The sequence below is a fragment of the Mustela lutreola genome, chromosome 12, assembly GCF_030435805.1.
Source record: "Mustela lutreola isolate mMusLut2 chromosome 12, mMusLut2.pri, whole genome shotgun sequence".
NCBI classification, from domain to species: domain Eukaryota; kingdom Metazoa; phylum Chordata; class Mammalia; order Carnivora; family Mustelidae; genus Mustela; species Mustela lutreola.
In genome coordinates, this window is record NC_081301.1 from 20,379,159 (window position 1) to 20,397,522 (window position 18,364).

General features: G+C 43.7%; 1 pseudogene; it reads left to right on the forward strand.

The window, feature by feature from the left end:
- Positions 1-15,879, forward strand: part of LOC131812103 (large ribosomal subunit protein uL11-like) — a 29,535-nt pseudogene extending 13,656 nt beyond the window's left edge.
- The last annotated feature ends 2,485 nt before the right edge of the window (positions 15,880-18,364 follow it).

An 18,364-nucleotide genomic window follows, 5' to 3' on the forward strand; every position in this document is an offset into this window, starting at 1 on the left:
CAAAGCCAGCCCCAAACGCCGGAGGTCCTGGACACGGGTCTGTGGAGCACGCCTCAGCCCCGCCTCTGGAGGAGCGGGGTCCACACTTCTGCGCTTTGCCCCAGATCTGCAGCCACCAAACCACAAGCGGAAGTGTCTGTAGGGACAGAACCCATTGTGGTTTCCAAATGTGTAACCAAACCTGAGTTCATCCACCGCTTATGCTGCCTGCCAGTAAAAACTGACCAAGAGCTTCCACCGTGAAGAAAAATGGGCTATTTACTGGTGTGGAGCCACCCAGGAAAATGAGTTAATGCTCAATGTCCCAAGCTCCCTAATGGCTTACAAGCTTTTTTTTTTTTTTTAATATTTTATTTGTCAGAGAGAGTGTGTGCACCAGCACACAGCAGGTGGAGGGAGAAGCGGGCTCCCCCCTCAGCAGGGAGCCCGATGCGGGGCTCCATCCCAGAACCCTGGGATCATGACCTGAACTGAAGGCAGCTATTTAACCAACTGAGCCACCAGGCCTGGTGTGGGGTCTGATCCTCTTGCTTCCCTCTTGCAGTTTTAAGAGGGAAGTTTACACCAATACAGCCTACTTTGGGCAGTCAGGAGGGTCTGATCCTCTTGATTCTCCATGCTTGTGGTATCTCTCCCATTTTGGGTTAGTCTCACTAGGGGTTTGGTTCCTAACTGCATCTCCACACCCCCTGCCCTTCCCAATCATGAAGTCTGCTCTGCCCATCTTCTGGTGATTTTCAGAGTTAGTTTCACTAACTGTGGCTGTTACCTTGGTATGTCCATGGGATGACGAGGTGAGCTCAGGATCCTCCTACTCCAAGTTAAAGATGAGAAATAAAGGAATCCAAGCAGAACACTAAAGAAAGCCATCATCAAACCACAAAGTAAGAGAGCAAGAAATGAGGAACAGTTAAGAACTACAAAAAGAACCATAAAACTGGGGAAGCTGGGTGACTCAGTTAAGTGACCAGCTCTTGGTTTTGGTTCAGGTCATGATCTTGGTGTCCTGGGATAGAGCCCCACATTGGGCTCCATGTTAAGTGGGGAGTCTGCTTGAGGAGTCTCTCTCCCTCTGCTCCTCCCCAACTCATGCACTCTCTGAAATCTTAAATGACATAATGGCAATAATACACAGCAATAGTTACTTTAAATATAAATGGATAAAACGCTCTAAAGACATAGGGTGTGGGCCACCTGGTTAGCTCAGTCGGTTGAGTGTCCTACTCTTGATTTCAGCTCTGGTCATGATCTTAGGGCCATGATATCAAGCCCTGGTCAGGCTCTGTTCAACACGGGGTCTGCTTGAGATTCTGTCTCTGCCTCTCCCCGATCACTCGCTCTCTAAAATAATACATAGGGTGACTGAATGGATAAAAAAGTGAGACCCATCTACATGTTTCCTGTAAGACACTCACTGCAGACCTAAAGACACATGCAGGTTGCAAGAAAATGGATGCAAAAGCATTTACCAAGCAAAAGAAAGAAGAAAGCTGGGGTAGCAATATTTATATCAGACAAAATAGACTTTAAAAAACAAAGACTGTAACAACAGACCAAGAAGGACACTACATAATGATAAAAGAGAACTATCCAAAAGAGGAAAGGTAATAACTAAGTTCTCTTGTCGATGGGAGAACCTGAATACATAGAGCAACTATTATCAGACATCAGGAAGTTGACAGTGGTAGGGGTCTTAAACACCCCGTTTACATCTATGGACAGATCATCCGGACAGAATATTAACAAGAAAGCAGTGGTTTTGAATGACACAGACGAACCTAACAGACACTCAGAACATTCCATCCAAAAACAGTGAAATACATCCAAGCACACATGGATGGTTCTCCAGAACAAAACACAGGTTAGGCCACAAAATACCTCTTAATTCTAGACTGAAATCCTATCATGCATCTTTTCTAATCAGAATGTTATGAAACTATAAGTCAATCACAAGAAAAAAATCTGGAAAGAACACAGATATATAATAGGTTGAACAACATGCAACTAGACAATGAATAGGTCAACCAAGAAATCTAAGAGTAAAATACATGGAGACACATGAAAATGGAAGCACAGTAGTTCAAAAAGCTTTGGGATGCAGTAAAAGCAGTTCTAAGAGGGAAGTTAATAGCAATACAAACCTACCTCAAGCAACAAGAAAAATCTCAATCTAACCTCATACTTAAAGGAGCTAGCAAAAGAGCAAAGCCTAAAGTCAACAGAAGGAAGAAAATAATAAAGAACAGAGCAGGAGTGCCTGGGTGGCTCAGTCATTAAGCATCTGCCTTCAGCTCGGGTCATCACTCCAGGGTTCTGGGATCGAGCTCCGCATCGGGCTCCCTGCTTGGCAGGAAGCCTGCTTCTCCCTCTCCCCCTGCTTGTGTTCCGTCTCTCCCTGTGTCTCTATCCAATAAATAAACAAATAAAATCTTAACAAAACAAAACAGAGCAGAGGGCCATCTGGGTGGCTCAGTTGGTTAAGTGTCTGCCTTCAGCTCAGGTCATGATCCCAGGGTCCTGGGATCAAGCTCCACGTTGGACTCCCTTCTCTGTGGGGAGCCTGCTTCTCCCTCTCCCTCTGCCTGCTGCTGCACCTACGTGTATTTGGTCAAACACATAAAATCATAAAAATCTTAAAAAAAAAAAAGAGCAAAAATTAATAGACTTGAAAAATTAAACTGGGAGGTTAAGATAAACAGAATGGACAAATATTTAGCAAGATTTCTCAAGAAGAAAAGAGGACTTAATCAGAAATAGAGGAAAAATAACCAACAAATACAAAGAATCATAAAATTATGAAAAATGCCAATAAACTGGACAACCTAGAAATAAATTCCTAGAAATATAACCACCCAAAACAATCAGGAAGAAATAGAAAATGTGAACAGACCAATTATTAGCAATGAAATTAAATAATCAAAAAAATCTCAGAAGTCCAGGACCAGGTGGGTTCACAGATGAATTCTACCAAACATTTAAGAAGTTATCTATTTTTTTCAAGATATAAAAAAAAAAGAAAAAAGAGGAAAGAACGCTCCCAAATACATTCCATGAGACCATCATTACCTTGATACCAAAACCAGATAAAGATATTACAAAAAAAGAAAACTATAACCCCATCCCTCTGTTAAACATAGATGCAAAAATCCTCAACAAAATATTAGCAAACAGGGGCACCTGGGTGGCTCAGTGGGTTAAGCCACTGCCTTCGGCTCGGGTCGTGGTCTCGGGGTCCTGGGATCAAGCCCCACATCGGGCTCTCTGCTCGGCAGGGAGCCTGCTTCCCTCTCTCTCTCTTTCTCTGCCTGCCTCTCTGCCTACTTGTGATCTCTGTCTGTCAAATAAATAAATAAAATCTTAAAAAATATATATATTAGCAAACAGAATCCAATAATTTATTTTTAAAAAATCATTCATGGGGCACCTGGGTGGCTCAGTGGGTTAAAGCCTCTGCTTTCAGCTTAGGTCATGATCCCAGGATCATGGGATTGAGCCCTGCATTGGGCTCTCTGCTCAGCAGGGAGCCCGCTTCCTTCTTTCTCTGCCTGCTTCTCTGCCTACTTGTGATCTCCCTCTGTCAAATAAATAAAATCTTTAAAAAAAAATCACTCGGGGCGCCTGGGTGGCTCAGTGGGTTAAGCCGCTGCCTTCGGCTCAGGTCATGATCTTAGGGTCCTGGGATCGAGTCCCACATCGGGCTCTCTGCTCAGCAGGGAGCCTGCTTCCTTCTCTCTCTCTGCCTGCCTCTCTGCCTACTTGTGATCTCTCTCTGTCGAATAAATAAATAAAATCTTTAAAAAAAAAAAAATCACTCACCACAGGGGTGCCTGGGTAGCTCAGTGGGTTAAAGCCTCTGCCTTCGGCTCAGGTCATGATCCCAGGATCCTGGGATTGAGCCCCACATCAGGCTCTCTGCTCAGCAGAGAGCCTGCTTCCTCCTATCTCTCTCTCTCTGCCTGCCTCTCTGCCTACTTGTGATCTCTGTCAAATAAATAAAATCTTTAAAAAAAATAAAAAATAAAATAAAATAAAATTTAAAAAATCATTCACCACAATCAAGTGGGATTTATTCCAGGGATGAAAGAGTGGGTCAATGCTTGAAAATCAACATGATATGTAGACAAGAGAAAGGATTAAAACTATATGATCACCTCATTAGACATAGAAAAAGCAGCTGCAAAATTCAACATTCATTCATGATAAAAATTCTCAAAGTACATTTAGAGGGAACATACTTCAACATAATATAGGCCATATATGAAAACCCACAGCCAACATCCTATTCAGTGGTGATAAACAGAACTCCTAATCTTAGGAGTAAGGCAAGGGTATCTATTCTCACCACTTTTATTCAACATAGTACTAGAAGTCCTAGCCACAGCAATTAGACAAGAAATAGAAATAAAGGAAATATAAACTGGTAAGAAGCAAAAATTTCACTATTTGCAGATGACATGATACTATGTATAGAAAACCCTGACGACTCCACCAAGAAACTATTAGAACTGAAATGAATTCAGTAAGTTTGCAGGATACAAAAGATGTGGAAATCTGTTGAATTTCTATACAATAATGAAATAGCAGAAATTAAGAAGACAATTCCATTTATAATTGCACCAAAAACAATACCTAAAAATAAACTTAACCAAGAAGGTGAAAGACCTTTACTCAAAAAACTATAAAACACTGGTCAACAAAAGTGAAGTGGACACAGATGAAAAGATAGGTCATGATCATGGACTGAAAGAACCAATATTGTTAAAATGTCCAAAGGACCCAAAGCAATCTACAGATCTAATGTAATCCCTATCCAAATACCGGCCATGTTTTTCATTGAGATAGAACCAATAATAAATTTGTGTGGAACCAGTAAAGACCCCCAAATAGCCAAAGCAATCTTGAGAAAGATCAACAAAGCTGGAGCTATTAAGATCCCAGATTTTAAGGTATGCTACAAAGCTGGAGTAGTCAAGACAATAAGGTACTGGCACAAAACACACATCTAGGGGGCACTTGGGTGGCTCAGTGGGTTAAGCCTCTGCCTTCAGCTCAGGTCATGATCTCAGGGTCCTGGGATCGAGCCCCGCATCGGGCTCTCTGCTCAGCAGGGAGTCTGCTTCCCCCTCTCTGTCTGCCTACTTGTGATCTCTGTCTGTCAAATAAATAAAATCTTTAAAAAACAAAAAAACCATCCATGGATCAGAATAGAAAACCCAGAAATAAACACACGCACTTGTATGGCCAATCGATGACAAAGGAAGCAAGAACATACTCTAGGGAAAAGACAGTCTCTTCAACAAATGGTGCTGGGAAAACTGGACAGCTATATGCAAAAGAATGGAACTAGACCGTTTGTTACACCATGCACAAAAATAAACTCAAAATGGATTAAAGACCTAAGTGTGAGACCTAAAACCATCAAACTCCTAGAAGAAAACACAGGTAGTGATCAGCAGTAGAAACATTTTTCTAGGTAAGTCTCTGCAGGCAAGCCAAAGGAAAGAAAATTAAACCCCTGGGACTACACCGAAATAAATTTTTTTCATAGCAAAGAAAACCAATAGAGCAAGGCAACTTACTGAGTGCAAGAAAGTATTTGCAAATGATATATCCAATAAGGGATTAATATCTAAAATAAAGAACTTACACAACTCAACACCACAAAAAAAAAAAAAAAAAATTAAAAAGTGGGCAGACGACCTGATAAGACATTTTCCCGAAAACATACACATAGCTGAGAAACACTTGAAAAGATGCACTCACTCACTAATCATCAGGAAACTGCAAACCAAAACCACAATGAATACCACCACTTACAACGGTCAGAATGGCTAGAATCAAAAACACCAGAAACAAGTATTGGCCAGGACGTGGAGAAAAACGAACCCTTGTGCAACTGCTTGTGGGAATGCAAACTGCCGTAGCTGCTGTGGAAAACTGGATGGAGGTTCTGCAGAAAAACCTTAATAGGATTACCATATGATCCAGTAATGCCACTACGGGGCATTTGCCTAAAGAAAACACAAACACTAATTCAAAAAGAGATATGGGTCCCTGGGTTTATTGCAGCATTATTTACAGTAGTCAAGATACGGAAACTGCCCGTGTCCAAGCACAGATGAATGGATAAAGTGTGCTGCATATACACCATGGAATGCTGGTCATAAAAAAAATGAATCTTGCTATTTGCAACAACATGGTTGGAGCGAGAAGGTATAATGCTAAGTGAAATAAGTCCAAGAAAGACAGTTTCACCCATTGCATTTTAAGAATCAAATGAACTAAGAGGGAGGAAGAAATCCAGACTCTTACATACAGAGAGCTGGTGGTTGCCAGAAGGGAGGTGGGTGGGCGGGTGGGTGAAATAAAGGGAAAGAAGAGTAAGAAAGTTATTAAAATCCTTGTCTTGTTAATGCATTAACTGTATCATCCTTCCTTAAGCGCCGATTTGTCCAACAGCATTCATTCCCCAACCTGTTTTTAATTTCTTTGCCTTTCATTAAGTCACTCTAAAGACTCACAACTGTGTAGGTGTTTGTTTTTTTTTTTTTCCCAAGGATTTATTCATTTTGGAGAGAGGACGCAGGGGGTGGGAGAGGGGCAGAGGAGTCCCAAGCAGACTCAGCGCTGCATGGGGAGCCCAACTCGGGTCTCAATCTCAGGACCCTGAGCAGAAACCAAGAGTCAGATCCTCAACCGACTGTGCTACCCAGGCACCTCTTACTATTTTTTGAAGATTTATTTTAGAGGGAGAGAGAGTGGTTAGGGGCAGAGGGGCAGGTACAGAGAAAGACAAAGCAAAAGTGTCTCAAGCCTCCAGTGCAGAGCCTAGGGAGGGCTCGATCTCACAACCCTGAGATCATGACCTGAGCCAAAACCAAGAGTCCGGGGCTTAACCGATGGCACCACCCAGGTGCCCCACATAGCTGTGCTTTTAAATTCATGCCAGTGGTGCATTTGGAAGTAGAAGGATTCACCTGGCTCCCATTTCAGATTGCAGTCCTTACATTTCCTTTTTTTTACTGCTTATTTGGTCTTTGGTTGGATCACATTCTTCTTTTTCCTATTAAATGACAAGGTCTACAATCTTTAATCCTAGGAGTTCTGGTCCCCTTTTTAAACACACTCTATTGCTCTTTGCTGCATTTCTGTCCTAGAACTTGAGTAATAATCTAGGAGGCACAAGGAACTATTCTGAAGAGATTAACGATCCTATACATGCTGAACTTGATTACAGCAGAATTCCAGGGGAATTTTGTTCACTTGACACCAGTATACCACACACGATAGGAAGTCCTACTGAACACCAAGAACAGGATACATGCCTAAATTTGTAGAATAAAAGTGCATAGGTAAGAGAAGCACATGGTTATCAGAAAGGACAGGAACAAACAGAGCAAAGTACATATTTACCAGTAGAGTTCTATATTCTAGAGGATTCTTAGATATTACCTGCATTAGAAACCTTAAGATCTCTACCTTCAAATTATTTCAACCTTCTCAGGTCACGCTCTAGATGTATTTAACATAGTTTCAAGCTCAATGTTACAGCAACATTCCTGGTGCTTCAAGGCAGGGTTCATGAATACATCTATAAAGCGTCTGGAGATGGTGTTGGGGAGCAGCACAATCAGCTCTGGTCTGTAGGGCTGCCTTGGTTTCTGAGGTTACTGCTAGGACTTGCAGTTACACTTGGTGTGCTGGGCGGACGATTGCCCCTGCTGCCTCTTGAAACCTCACTACAGTGAATTTAAATGGCTGAAGGAGGAGAAGTGGCATCAGAATCTCTTAAAAACAAAAGGAGAGAGAAGGTAATAGCCAAAGAGGGGCAGACTCTGCACTGAGAGCAGAGCCTGACTTGGGGCTCGATCACACAACCCCGAGATCACCACCTGAGCAGAAACCAAGAGTTAGATGCTCCAATGACTGTGCCACCCAGGAGCCTCCCCACCCCCCCCCTTTTTTTTTTTTAAGATTTGAGAGAGATGAAGAAGGAGTGGGCGAACAGAAGTACAAAGGCTGTCTTAGCAAACCAGAAAAAGCTGGAAAGCTAAGAAGAATCTAGATTCTCAGTGCAGCACTCTGGAAAGGCTCCATGCAGGGGCATAAGGCACATGTGGGAATGAGGGCTCTGCGGGCCCCTGCGGCATCACCTCAGGGGCAAGCCGAGAGAAGAGACAGTCCAGGTTGGTACCAGGATGGGAGGAGTAGAGGCAGGGAGACCTAGCAAGGTTCTGGATGCACTTTGAAAGATACCCCACAGGATTTTCTAATGGGTGGGACACAGGCAAGAGGAGAAGGACATCTTACTAGGATTTTACCCAAGCAACAGGAAAAACGGAGTTGACATTAGCAGAAAAAAAAAAAAAAAAAACAAACCACAGGAACTATAGGTTTAGAAGAGACCAGAAGTTCCTATGTAGTCATGTTAGGTTTGAAGTGCCTACTGGACATCTCAGTGGCGATGGTGAGCTGTTGTCAGTGGTCAAGAAATAAACATGCCTTCTACCCTTCTGTCTTTGCAGTCTATCTGTCACCTACACACAAGCTAGGCTCTCTTTTCACATAACTGGTCCCAAGATATACAGAAAAGCTATTGAGGATTACCTGCTCCCTCCCCAAACAATATCCATTCTTCTTTATTTTTTCATTTGAGAGAGCGAGTAAGAGCACAGCAGGGGAAGGGTCAGAGGGAGCAGAGGGAGAAGGAGAAGCAGATTCCCCGCTGAGTAGGGAGCCCGATGTGGGGTTTGATACCAGGACCCAGGATCATGACCTGAGCTGAAGGCAGACGCTTAACTGAGTCCCCTATCCACTCTTCATTTCTGTATGGTCTTGGCTTCTGGCAAGTTTTCCTATGAATATTCATAATGGCTCACTGGCATAATTAAGCCAACTGGAAACAACACCAAATCCATTCAATTTGTATTCTAAGCAACAGAATCAGAATCTGCAATACCATCAGCTCTGCCCCAGGATTCCAGCTGAACGAAGCCCATGAAGCCATTTGTGTCCACTCTAGACAAGTGGCTCTCTCTAGAAGTTTCTATATCTGCCTGAAGCATTAACCCATAAGGACAGGCTGCATTACAGACACACAGATTACCTTAGCCCCTGAGGAGCAGGCTTAGGGCGATTCTCTCATCCATAACAACCAGGTCAGAAAATTAAGGCTGACCTGGGTACCTGCCAGGACCGATGTGGTGTTGCCTTAAACACTTCAGGTCACCTCTTATGGTGTGAGCCATGGTGTTTTAGTAGAGAGGGAAGCCACAACACTGCTTCGGCAGAGGCATCAGAATCCCAACAGAGAATACAGCATCCCTGGGAAGAGTTTTGTTTGGGGCGGCCCTTTGAACTGGGATGTACGTCAGTCAGAAAGCACAGCCTCCCAGTAGCTCCAACACAGCCTCTTAGTCAACTGGGGAGCATTCCAGTCCCCAGGTTTGTCCATTTGGAAGGTCTGAGAACAGGGTCATTTGTCCCCAGCCCTATGTGGGTCACAGTAACCACTTCATAGGACAGTCAGAGCTGTCTGGCCGAGGAAGGAAGACTCACCAGGTAGTTCAGTTGCTTTCACCAGTTGAAAGACACGCCATGGGCTTTCCCCACCACAGCACAGCTGAGGGCAGTTCTGAAAGACATGTCCTTCGTGCCCTTCCTCGCCACCTCTCAGCTGCATTGTTACTCTTCCTTCCCCCCTCCCCCAACCTCCTGTCCCCTGCCAGTAGCTACAACCACCCTTTATCCAATCATCTCTTACTCCTGCCCAAACTTTTCACCTGGAAGAATCAGGTGAAAGATATGGACATTCTTATAAAACTTAAGAATTAAGTCGGAGTCCTCTAGGCCTCCCTCTCAGTGCAGAGGAAGCTGATCAGTACCCTGAAGTAGTATCAGTGGTGAGGAAGCCCCTGGAAGCCAAAGAGGGGGTCAAGGGCTGAGGAGGTTGACCTGTAAGGAAGGGGAAGGGGAAACCTCCCTTGTGATATGGCCACACCAACTGTGGGCTGGTCTATTTATGGCTGGAGTCCCAAGGCTACTATGCAACAGTAGCCTCCAGGTCAAGGGCAGAGTTAGGTCCCATCAGCTGCTGATTCCAGGAGGTCTCAGAACCAGTTTTTGCCACAGACATTTAAGTGAGTGACCCAGAGAATTTGGTCAACAACCCAATTTGTTTCCATAGCTTGGGGGCATCCCTGATGGGTCTTCCACTTGGAAGAATGCAGACTGCCCAAATAGCTAGGCCCGTGGCAACAGCCCACAAGTCTGAGTCCTGCCCAGTGAATGGGATGACTACATTCATTTCCAGCTCCATGGGGCTGACTCTCAGGGTGCACAGCTCCATGGACACTGACAGGTTTCAACTTATCCAAGACCTCATCAAGCCAGAACCAGGCAGACTCTGCAGAGGGCACCACGAAGTCAGTATCTTTGACTCCAGGTAAGGAGGAAAGAGGAGGGAGAAGTTTCCATAGGGACATATGTGCTTTTCCCCCAAGTAAAGACAAGATGCTGCTGGGGTCAGGACACTTGTGTTTAACAGATCAGGTCATTTCTTGACCAGGATCTTTGGAGCTCTTTCTCCTTGTTAGCCTTTGAGTCCAAGTTGACCAACTTCAAAACGGCAGCTGGGGGACTGAGCATCTCAAGGCCTTCATGAGTCAGTTATTCCAATTCCCTAAGACCTCCAAAATGGGTCTACTTGGTAGTCCCCCTCATATGGCTACAAGTCCAAAATCCCAAGGGCAACTCTAGGTGAAAACTGTCTCGCTTTGTTAGAGGCTCCAATTTGCAGAGTCCAACTTCTGTCTCAGATGCTTACAGAATCAAAGGTGTTAGGGTTCCATTTGTTGGAGGGAGGGGGTAGAAGTTAGGGCAAAGATAGGCTTTTCCTCCCTTTGAGTACCAGAGATTCGATGTCTTGAACCCACCCATATACACCTTAGAAACTATAGCTGGCATCCAGCCCCCAAGTTTTTTCAGGTTTGTCAGCCATATCTGCTAACAGAAGTGTGCTAACATGAGTCAGGGCCATGGAGATGGAGATTTCTCTGACTGCCAAACCAATAAGATATCCATGCAGTGAAAATTTGGACATCTGAAGATGGAGGTTCTTGTGCTGAATTCTGCCTCACCTACTGGTGGAAATGGCAGGGGAATTAGGGATTAGATAGTTGCACTATCAGGCTAATCCACCCCTAGGACGGGGAAAGGTAAGCACATAACAATTCCTACAAAGTGATTCTAAGAGGGAAGTTGATAGGAATACAGCCATACACCAAGAAGAGAAGTCTCAAACAACTTTACACCTAAAGGAGCTAGAAAAATAAAACCCAAATCCAGCAAAAGGAAGGAAATAAAAATTAGAGCATAAACAAATGGCTAGAAACTAAAAACAAACAAAAACAATAGAACAGATCAATGAAACCAGGAGCTGGTTCTTTGAAAAGAAGAAAATGGATAAACCTCTTGCCAGACTCACTTAAAAAAAGACCCAGTACACAAAATCACTAATGAAAGGAGAAATAACCCATACCACAGAAATACAAATAATCTTAACAACATTATGAAAACCTGTATGCCAACAAATTGAAAAACTATACCCATCATTATAAAATATTATAACTTGGAAAATTACAGAATAACAAAATATAAAGCTATAGAAAATTTAAATAATTCTTATTTATAATTCCAATATAACACACACACACACATATATATAGAAAGAGAGGACTATGAAAACAGCATATATTCACAGCATATATTTGCGGGCTACAAATATCGGTGGTCCTATTTTAGACCACAAGGAAATGATTTATTAATTCTGTGCTTATAGAAAATTAAAACAGGGGCGCCTGGGTGGCTCAGTGGGTTAAAGCCTCTGCCTTCGGCTCAGGTCATGATCTCAGGGTCCTGAAATCAAGCCCCGCATCGGGCTCTCTGCTCAGCGGGGAGCCTGCTTCCTCCTTTCTCTCTCTGCCTGCCTCTCTGCCTACTTGTGATCTCTCTCTTTGTCAAATAAATAAATAAAATCTTTAAAAAAAAAAAGAAAACTAAAACATAAAAACCTTTATTTAATCTTTTTTAAAAAAATCTTTTTAAACTCTAGATGCTAAGTCACAGTGGTATTAAATGGGAAACCTTGAGACATTATAGCCTTGTTCATGCAAGTATTTTGAGAATCAGGAATTCAGTGAGACTTCCAGGTGCTAACCGTGACCTATACCCATTATGCTCAGAGAGGACCGTCCTATAAATAACAGGGCTCAGAAGGGGGCTGTTGAGAGGCTGCCTATGCAAACCTCTGTAAGCTAGACCCCCACTGCGAACTTCCTGCTCCTCCTGGGATGTGATCCTTCTGTTCATCAGTGGGACTAATTGCTTAAGAGAATGCACTCTGTTCTGTTGAAGGAATCAAGTATCAACCAGAAAACACTAAATCATAAAGAGGACAGTGGAGAAAACAACAAAATAGAAAATCCAGATACGTAACCAAGTACATATGGGAATTTCCTATAAAATAAGGCAATATATCTGGTCATTGGGGAAGGAAAAACTTTTAATAGGTGGGGTTGCCACAACTGACTAGGCCCATGGGAAAAGAGAACACTTCAAATGGATCAGAGAGCTATATGTAAGGGGGGAAAAACCCAGGACTAAAAACAAAAAAAATATATTGATAAAACTGACTGCACCAAAACACCAGAAAACTTTTGTGCGACAAAATACGCTATATGGAAAACCAAGAGACACTTAACAAACTGAGGAATAATGTTGGTAACATATCACAAAGTGAGAATGGCCCTACTCTTCTTGAAGGCTTTTAAAATTCGAAAAGAAAATAATCAGTGACAGGGAAAAATGGGGAAGAAAGAGGAACAGATGCCAGAAGAATAAATGCAAATGACCTTCAAACAGGAAGAGATGTTCACTCAGAAGAAAAATGCAAGTTAAAATGATCCCGAGACACAATTTCTTACCATCCAATTGGCAAAAACTCCCCAGGCCAACAATCAGCTGTGTGGAGGAGGCAGAGGGCAGATGGACAGGTGCCCCCAGAAGCTGCAGGTGGTCTTGGGGGGCGGGGGGAGGGTGGGGGACGGGGGCGGGGCTTTCTCCGGAAGTTCACGTAAACCAGCCCACAGGATCACTCCTGAAGTTTGTTGCAAACGTTAAAAAAAAGAAACAGATGTTATTTTTCTCTAAAGTCGAAACAACTGGTAGAAAGGGTTTGACATTTTTCTTTTCTCGTCGCCTCCTTTAAGCCACTGGAGAAAATGTATGTATTAAGCCTTTTCAATTATTTTCCCTGGGTTTTCTAAAATTTTCATCACTTCCCTCTAACTAAAACCGTTGCCTGATTTATGATGTTTTCCCCTGTGACCCACCTCATTCCATTAAGAAAATCACACCCTGCCAGCTGTTATTGTTAATAACAAATCTCCAGTGATCCTTAAATATATAAGTATATTGATAAGGAGCACCAACAGGAATGTGATGTGACGGATTGAACATGGGAACACATATGAACATGGGAACATATATGAACACAGGAAAATCCACACATTAGGTGTCTAACATACTGCTGCGCCTTTTGATTTCTAAGTTTGAGTCACTTTTGGATGAATTACAGAGCGCTGTATGAAGATGACAAAGAGAGCCCCAAATCCAATAGAGATTGGTAGGGTGGTCAAGAATATTTGTCAATGAGAGTATTTTACAAGGTACTTTGTAGTTCCTGAATGAAAACTGTTACAATGGCGGCATCTGGTGGCCATCATCTTAACCAAATGACTTGATCGATAGTGGGACAATCCCAGATGTTGTGTGTCCTTGTGTGATACAGTGTGAAGTATATTGCATCACCTTTGACAAATTCTTGCCCAAAAATGTCTAACTTGAGGTTAATAGAGCCTTCAGCCCTAGTCCCCAGATTACAGGAAATTCAAGAAATACAGGAATAGGTTAAATAGCACTATGGAGAGACAGACAATTCCAGAAGGTAGAGCATTACAAAATGAAAAGAAAAACTGGCCTATTCTCTCAAAAAGCAATATCATTGGGGGGGGGGGTCAAAGATGTAGGAAAGAAAAGGTAGGAGGACTGTTCCCAGGATACTACTCATCACTGGCATATTACTTGAAGTTTCTGGTAAAGGTTCACTGTAGGCGATAGGGTTACGTTTTTTGGTAGATGAGGCGAGGAACTGCATCGTGCCTACATCTCACAAAATCCCAAAAAGCTACAGGACATTACCCATGAGTTTGAATTTGAAGGAACCTTTTCTAAACTATCAAGTGTAAAACTATCATCACATCGAAAAGTGATCGGAGGGCGTGCAACAAACCCGAAGGGAATAAAAGGTATTAGAGAGATGCATCAGGCAGTTCATTAATGCAAATACTTTATTTTTCTGCCTTTGGGATGTTTGAGGTATCTTTTGGCTTTGTGAAATTTGTCATTTGTTGTGACTTATTTTCTCATTCTCAGTAAGTACTCACTTGGGTGTCTCATTTTGTTTGAGTAATTTTGAATTTTATTAAGAAGGTCCCCCAAATGATATAAGCTTCAGGCCCCATAAAATTTTGATCTGAATGTGATGTTAGACAAGGTGATCTCCCTCTGAGCCTGAGTGGGGGGAGGGCTGGTGGGGCAGGGGCTGTAATGAACCTGGAGAAGTGAACAGACGGCAAACTGTGAAAGGTCCTGATGTTAATGGGGTTTTTTTCTCCAGCAGGAAGCAGGGAGCCAAGAAGTGCCTTAGGCAAGGGAGTGACGTGATCAGGACTTCCATAAGCCCTACAGGGATCAGGGAGACCTGGGGCAACCTAAAGTAAGAGTCCAGGTGAGAAAGGATGAGAACAGATATTCAACAGCTGGGGATCCAGCCATGCGATGAGCTCTACCCAAACTTCAGGAGAGACCATGGCAAAAAGGGTTGCCTAAAATCTGATAGAATATTCCCCTTTAAAATATTTATTTAGGGGCATCTGGTTGGCTCAGTCGGTTAGGCGTCTACCTTTAGCTCTGGTCCTGATCCCAGAGTCCTGGGATCAAGTCTCACTTTTCTCTCCCTGCTCAGTGGGGAGCTTGTTTCTCCCCTGGCCTCTGTTTCTCTCTCTCTCTCTCTCTCTCATGAATAAATAAAGAAAATCCTTAACAGTTTTTCAATCTGGTGTTTACGCATGGATGTTTACTTCATTTCACTTAGGGGGAATATTCTAAAGGTGGCTTACTTTAAGCCTCAGACCACATTTTGGCGTGACATCTGTCATACAACTTAGAAAAAGAAAAAAAGGCGGGTTTTGGCTTTCGGCTCAGAGGAGGCAAAGGTGCAACTGTCTTCAGTCTCCCAAATCCAGGTTCATCCGACACCAGCTGCCTCCACCATACCACCTAAGTTCGACCCCAACAAGATCAAAGTCATGTACTTGAGGTGCACTAGTTGCAATTTCAAGTGCCATGTCTCCTGGCCCCGAAGACTGGCACGCTGGGTCTGGCTCCAAAAAACGTTGGTGATGACAGCTGTAGCCATGGCGAGTGGTGACTGGAAGAGTCTTGAGGATTCCAGTGAAACTGACCATTCAGAACAGACAGGCCCAGATTGAAGTGGTACCTTCTGCCTCTGCCCAGATTATCAAAGCCCTCAAGGAACCACCAAGAGACAGAAAGAAGCAGAAAAACATGAAGCACCGTGGAAATATCACTTTGGATGAGGTTGGCAATATTGCCCGACAGATGCGCCACTGATCTTTAGTTAGAGAACTCTCTGGAACCATTAAAGAGGTTCTGAGAACTGCCCAGTCTTCTGGTTGCAGTGATGGCCACCACGCTGATGACATCAATAGTGGTACCATGGAAGGCCCAGCCAGCTGATCACAACGGAGAATAGTTCAATAAAGGATCATTTGACAAACAACAACAAAAAGAGCTCATAGTGCAGCTTGTAAATCAAATTTGATCACAATGTGTGCGTGCGTTTCATACAGTGGACCAGGGTCGCTGCTGCTGTGATCAGCCTGGGCCGACTCCCTATTTTATAAAATAAAAACTATCTAGAATTGTTGATTTGAAATGCCGTTTGGTTCTGAGAGTCCCCAAATCACCACTAAGCCATTTAGCATTTTTCTCAAATGGAGAGAAACAGATCTTCATTCTCTCTCTTTTTTAAGTAAGCTTTTTCCCCAACATGGGACTTGAACTCACAACCCCCAGAGTCACATGCTCCACGGCCGGAGCCAGCCAGGAGCCCTGAGAAGCCGACACTCTCAATAGCCATCTTTCCCCCACTGTCTTACAAACAAGCCTGGACTGGCAGCCGCTGTTTGAGGGGCTACAGATTATAAAACAATTGCTTTGGGGCACCTGGGTGGCTCAGTGGGTTAAAGCCTCTGCCTTTGGCTAGGGTCATGATTCCAGGATCCTGGGATCGAGCCCTGTATCGGGCTCTCTGCTCAGCAGGAAGCCTGCTTCTCTCTCTCTCTCTCTGCCTACTTGTGATCTCTCTCTCTGTCAAATAAATAAATAAAATCTTAAAAAACAAACAAATAAAAAACCAATTGCTTTGAGGGGATTACCCATTACCCAACAGTGTTATGTGACACTTCAATTCAGCAGCTAAACTAATAAGTCTCTGGCCTTTATTTCCCAAATGCCAGAATCCTTAAAGGTTTTGATTAGACATGAGCAAAAAAGAAAGATAAGGGACCCTTGCATAGAAAAGCTGGGGCTTTTTCTGTTGATTCTAGGTCATGTTTTTGTTTTGTTTTACTTTTTAAAGATTTTACTGATTTATTTGTCAGAGAGAGAGAGAGTGTGTGAGCTCGTACAAGCAGGGGGAGCAGCAAGCAGAGGGAGAAGCAGATTTCCTGCTGAGCAAGGATCCCAATGAGGGACTCAATCCCAGGACCCTGGGATCATAACCTGAGCCAAAGGCAGATGCTTAACCTACTGAGCCATCCAGGCGTCCCTCAGGTCATGTTTTTTTGTTTTTTTTTTTTTAAAGATTTTATTTATTTATTTGACAGAGAGAAATCACAAGTAGATGGAGAGGCAGGCAGAGAGAGAGAGAGGGAAGCAGGCTCCCTGCTGAGCAGAGAGCCCGATGCGGGACTCGATCCGAGGACCCTGGGATCATGACCTGAGCTGAAGGCAGCGGCTTAACCCACTGAGCCACCCAGGCACCCTCAGGTCATGTTTTTAAACAAAAAGACCTCTATACTCATTCGCCTGTTAAAATATGAATAGAGACTTTGTTCTTTTAAAATATTTGATTGGAAAGTGAGCGCTTATATTTAACAGAATTCATGATGTATAATAATACATTGCGAGACGCTTAATTATATGCCATTTTAACCATGTGGACAACATTTAGACTCATCAAAACTCTGAGAAATGTTTATATGGCCTTATATGGGGGGGAGCTCAGATCTTAACAAACATGGATTTTCTGCATACCCCCCTTCCTCTCCCACCAAATAAAATGGATTCCCGTGGGATGTTGTCTGAAGCTGACAACAGACAATGCTCGTAGGATGCCCCTGGCTGATCAGGCTGAGCCCACTGGTCCAAGACCTCAAAAGCACAAGAGAGGCAGAGGCAGGAGTGGCCGCAGGCCAAGGAAGACAAGATCAGAACTTTACGCAAGGAGGGAGAGAGGTCTCTGTCTGTCTCCTTTTTGTACAGAGTGTCCTCATCGACAGTGGGGCATTTAATAAAACACAAGCTTATACACCAGGGGTTACAGTAGGTCACAAACATGGTCTTAAGTCTGAAATTAGAATGTCCACATTAATATATACCTCAACATTTTGATGCTCATTGCAAAGACAGGGCTTCTCCCTTCTCCTAGGGCTGAGGCCACTCTGGCCAACGGCAGACTTCAACGGGGTACCTTTCTCTCCTTTCCCCCCGCTGCTCCTCCTTCAGATTCCCAAGAGCAGCTCCCTGCCTCTCTGAGGTTGGAGTGCAAGGAGGGAGAAGTGAGAACGTTGGCGGATAGGACATTAGATGGCTTTGCATTCTCTGAACTTGGCAGGTGGTTAGAGCCGACCCTTCCCTGGGTGGGTTTGCCTGAGGGGATCTCCTGACTACCACTCCGGGGCTCCTTCAACTTGCTCCTTCTTGTATATGCCCCCACCCCCACCCAGCATCTTCCTATAATGTCCCAGCCCCTTCCCTGGAAGGCCATCATTTTGGGCAGGGTTCTTGTTAACCCTGGCCGGTACGTTCTGCGACCATTTCTGAGCCTCTGGCTTTGCCCTGCCTTTTGCAGGGAACGCTTTTCCTTTGCAAGCTCACACTCCCCTGTCCCCATGGCCACTTTGGCTTTTTCAGCAATGAGTCAGACACTGGTTCCCTG